The sequence below is a fragment of the Stegodyphus dumicola genome, chromosome X1 (assembly GCF_044657685.1).
Source record: "Stegodyphus dumicola isolate Sdum_Otavi_A_Nest chromosome X1, ASM4465768v1".
In the NCBI taxonomy this organism is placed as follows: Eukaryota; Metazoa; Arthropoda; class Arachnida; order Araneae; family Eresidae; genus Stegodyphus; species Stegodyphus dumicola.
Window position 1 is genome coordinate 218,407,555 of NC_140780.1, and position 5,122 is coordinate 218,412,676.

The 5,122-nt window shown below is 30.9% G+C and overlaps 1 protein-coding gene across 3 annotated transcripts in view; it reads right to left on the reverse strand.

Annotated features, from left to right (window-relative positions):
* The window catches only part of LOC118195929 (post-GPI attachment to proteins factor 2-like), an 87,194-nt gene extending 82,830 nt beyond the window's left edge, over positions 1-4,364 (reverse strand). For all 3 annotated transcript variants that reach the window (XM_085808500.1, XM_085808499.1, XM_085808498.1), the window contains exon 1: positions 4,110-4,364. The gene's annotated coding sequence lies outside the window, so the exon portion shown is untranslated. The remainder of the gene's footprint in view (positions 1-4,109) is intronic.
* Between the last annotated feature and the right edge of the window lie 758 nt (positions 4,365-5,122).

Here is a 5,122-nt window from a genome sequence, read left to right on the forward strand (position 1 = left end):
GGTAAAAGTTTTTGGATATTTTATTTATTTTATATGTGGAAATGTTCATATTTGGAAAGGGTAAATACTTTTTCACGATCAGGTAATTTCATATATGTTCTTTTTACCGGGTTTAAAGATTGAGAAAATTGTAATGTATTTTCATGAAATTTTTCTAATTTATGAGAAAAAAGCAGCGTACATGGATGTAGTGAAGAGTGTGCGCAATGCCATTTTTGTGCAATTCTGGGATGTTTTTTCAAGTAAAAATAAGTCGACGTGTACATGGTTTAGTGATATTTTAATTAAATGATAGTTATTTTGTGAATTTTATGTTTGTACGAATTTGGTACACGTTTAAGTTGAAGTAAACGTGCATGGAAATAATTTAAATATTTGATACTAAGTATTTGTAATGCTTGCGGTATGAATTCGTTGGTGACGTGTATAATGTAATAGATGATTTAGAGGTAAAAGTTTTTGGATATTTTATTTATTTTATATGTGGAAATGTTCATAATTGGAAAGGGTAAATACTTTTTCGCGATCAGGTAATTTCATATATGTTCTTTTTACCGGGTTTAAAGATGCAATGCCATTTTTGTGCAATTCTGGGATGTTTTTTTAAGTAAAAATAAGTCGACGTGTACATGGTTTAGTGATATTTTAATTAAATGATAGTTATTTTGTGAATTTTATGTTTGTAGGAATTTGGTATACGTTTAAGTTGAAATAAACATGCATGGAAATAATTTAAATATTTGATACTAAGTATTTGTAATGCTTGCGGTATGAATTTGTTGGTCACGTGTATAATGTAATAGATGATTTAGAGGTAAAAGTTTTTGGACATTTGATTTATTTTATATGTGGAAATGTTCATATTTGGAAAGGGTAAATACTTTTTCGCGATCAGGTAATTTCATATATGTTCTTTTTACCGGGTTTAAAGATTGAGAAAATTGTCATGTATTTTCGTGAAATTTTTCTAATTTATGAGAAAAAAGCAGTGTACATGGATATATTGAAGAGTGTGCACAATGCCATTTTTGTGCAATTCTGGGATTTTTTTAAAGTAAAAATAAGTCGGCGTGTACATGGTTTATGTGTATGTGTTATTTTGAAAAACGCGTAAGGAGTATGGTATTGTGCACTTTTTCCCAATTTTGCAGGGAATATTTGTCATGATTAAGCAGTTTTGTTAGATAAAATTTCTAGCATAAGTGTAATTCGGCTAGTAGATTGTTGGAAGAAGCGTTCAGTAGATAAAAAGAAAAGAAACATGTCTTTACTTTGTGAAGACAAAATGGCGGCGGGGAGAAAAAATAGAGGGTTGCTGTAGGAGAGTTGGTCGCCAAATTTTCGCCAAAAAAACGCCAAGTTACCATAATGTAAAGATCAACCATATGCAGGAATACAGCTTACTGTCCTTCAATTTCTCTAATTTTCCATGACCAACAAGAATGATTTTCCTGTTTAAACACTATGAACTTATACTTAGCAACCTTTGATCAATAAATACTGTAAATGATTTCATAATTTATTTGCAGAAGAGGTGAGATATGTATGCAGGAATACAGCTTATTGTCCTTCAAAATAATTGGCTATGGTTGTGCACGTCTGCAAATATGCACAGAGGTCTCGCATACTTAAGGTATTATCACATCTATCGACAGTCCCAGCCAGACGGGACTTTTCTGAGAAACAAAGTTCTGGTAGCACTGGTTTAAACAGGAGGATCCCTAGAAAAAAAAGAGCCCCGCTGGAAGCAAAGTCCCGCCTAGCTACAGAAACGATGTCGCGGTTACAAGGGATTTTTTGAGACCTTACCAAAAATGTCTCAGCTGGAGCTCTGTCCCGGGTAAAGTCAACTAATCAGACGAAAGTTCTGCTTTTGAAGGATAACGTAATCCCAATCTGAGCGATAATCGATTACTATTTGGCATTCAAGTCTTTGTAGTAAGTGAAAATGGTAAAATAGCTATGTGAGTTCCCTGGAAATGTGTGGGTTCTGAGAATTGTCCCTTTGGACGTCCAGTCCCACGTAGCCAAAACATAATGTGATTGGGACCTTAGGGTGAAGGTAGGACGTGTGATGTGGTTGAGTTCAGTGTTCACACTGTGATGGATGTCAGTATTGTCTGAAAAACATTTTCCTTTTAATTTTTCCTTCAAATGAAGAGAAAGGTATTTGGAAGGGGTTAGATCTGGTGAGTGTGTGTGGGTGGGAGAAGGAGGACATGGAGCACAACAACCCCTTTTACATGCCAGAAAATGTTGTTCAAATATGGTGGAGTACATTACCATAGAGCAGACACAATAAAGAAGATTTATGTAGGTACAACACAGAAATAATGGTACTTTATTTTTAATTTGAATTTTTTTGGATAGTTTTTAGCATCTAATTTATTTATAGCTAATTCCTTCCTTTTAACTACTTTGCTAAGTTCATTTGCTTTAAAAAAACACAATATGCTAATCATACTAGTCTTTGCCTCATCTATCTTCAATATAACTACAAAGTTTTTAGAACAAGGGAATTTTTTTTAAATCTTTTGTTAATGTTCTTGTTCTTTTCATTGGGGAAGGGGGTAGAAAGGATGGGGATGACCTGTTTTTTGTTGTTGTTTATTTCAATACAAACTTCAAACCAATTATAGTAAATGCATATCTACACTTGATCACTTTTTTGGGCAAACCTTTTCCTGTGGAAAGTTCTCAGGGGACAACATTCATTCACCTTGTGTATACGGTACTTCTATGTTAATGGAGTAGGATTGGCTAACTTTGGCAGTAATCTGGTACAATAATTCTTCCTCTATTCTGAGTACAAATTAAGCATTAATTTTTATGCAGTTTACAGACAAAAAATTTCACGTGGATCATAATTATTATGCAGAACTTTTCAGTTAAAAATAATTATGTAAAACCAAACAAAAAAATGTTTTTCTCTAATAAATTGTACAAACTTGCAGCCTGAGATTACCATCAATCATGCATCCTTTAAAACAATACAAAAATAGCTTCAGCATCAAATCATTTTAATATAAATGTGCAAGAATTTCCAAACTATTTCCAATGCACTACTGCGTAATTTTAAGTGACTGTATACTTTTAAATATATAAACTTCAATCATATAACTGAAATACGTTTTAAGATAAAAATTTTCACTGTGAAATTTGCATATACAAATTGAAAACCTATGCATTCTAAAAAGACTAAGAAGTAAACAGATATTTCATAACATGCGAAACAATAAGAACTAAAACTTTTTGCACGTAAAAAAGCTTAGATTACATTGAAACAAAATCAAGTCCATCTCAGATGTATTCTTCCACTATTCAGTACCATTTATCTTCATTCTGTATGTATGTATCACTTTATTACAAATGAATAATTATGTCTATCCTTATTTACCCCACGAAACAGTTAAAACAAAGGTTGATTGACATATTTGATTATGGCAATGCTAACTAAGATTACCTGCTTATGAGAAGAGATGCTTTAATGAAATATTTTTTACGGGAGATTGGCAATATTTACTTTACATATAAGGAAAACTATGGAATAATCGTACAGCCAGCACTCTTCGGCATAGGGAACGGAAGTCTGAATTACAAATATTTCGCAACTTAAACCACATCAACGCATTTTGGCTTTTATTAAAATGCACGCTTTTTATTAATCATAAAATTATATTCATAAGCATTTATAAATAACATCTAAAATTTTTACGACAATTTTCTCAGAAGTATTTGAGAATCGATACAACAATCCATATTATAAGTAATGGCATGAATTATGTAATTCTAAAATTCCACTTAAATTTCAAATAAACAAAATTAATGTAAGCATAAAGTAGAATCGTGCGGTCCATATGATCACAATTTTCATTCTTCGCTTGAAGACAAAATTACTTTATTTTGATGTTCCGCATTATTATATATAACAAGTATTATAACATCACCAAAGAAAAAAATGCTTAAAAAGAAATGAAACATAATGTCAGCACATATATTATGCCTTGCATTATGTACATCGAAAAGAATTTCAAAACCTTTGTTTAAATTTATTACAAAAGGAAACTGTACTTTTCACAAACTGTCAGCAAAGCAACTAATAAAATTACCTTTCAATACAGCTGAAAAAGTTCAATTCATAGAAAAACAATATGCTGATGTACAAAAATGCAGCCTTGAAAAATGATCTTAAGTAACAATGAATGCTAGCTTAATTTCAAAAACTTAAATTGCCCTCCAGAAACACAGCCATTGAAGCAATACCAACATTCCCAAATTTATTATATACAACACTTTCCTCAGCGGTAACATAACAAACTGCCGATTCTCAAACCGCTGCTCTGCATCCGCATAGAAAATGTTGCCATTCCAATCTTTGCGGATGCCAGTACGTCTAGATTTTTAAGTTTGTCATTCAATAAAATTGTGAAATTTCATTAAAAATAATACCTAATTTATAGTGTTTTTACACAAATATTAGGATTATTTGAATAACTGAATCGCTGAAAGGCAAAAGTAGATTTTTATATATTTTATTATGGTAAGCAAGAAAGTTTGGATTTCGAGGAGGTTACTCTTCTTATTATTTTTTTAAACTCCTATTCTCTTTTTATGAATCCAAAGTTTTAAAACGTAAATAAATGTTTCATGAAATACTTCAGCTATTTTTATAACAATATACACTAATACAGGATGTATGTATTTCCTTTATAAGTGAAAAGTGAAGGTCGATAATGATTTCCATTTTCATACTTTAACAAGACTGTAGGTGAATATTTGGAATGACTTTTTTGAGTAATTATTTTAATTAAAAATTATGTCTGTTAAGCGACAAGAGGCTAAAAATAATACTATTAAAATAATAGCAGTAATTGTAAAAAGCAACATAATGAACCTGTATTTGGAATTTTATGTAATGTATTTAAAGATCTTAAGTTTGTTGAAGAATGAAAAATATGTGAGAACGGTTTGTCAATTATTACTATTTTCAAAACAATTTCGGCTCTTTATCTGAACTCCAGGAAAATTGAGTTGATAAACTCTTTGCTCTATTTTTATATTCCAAGATATTTTCAGTTCTAATAATATGTTAATAATGAGTAGTAATTTGTAAGAGTCTCTC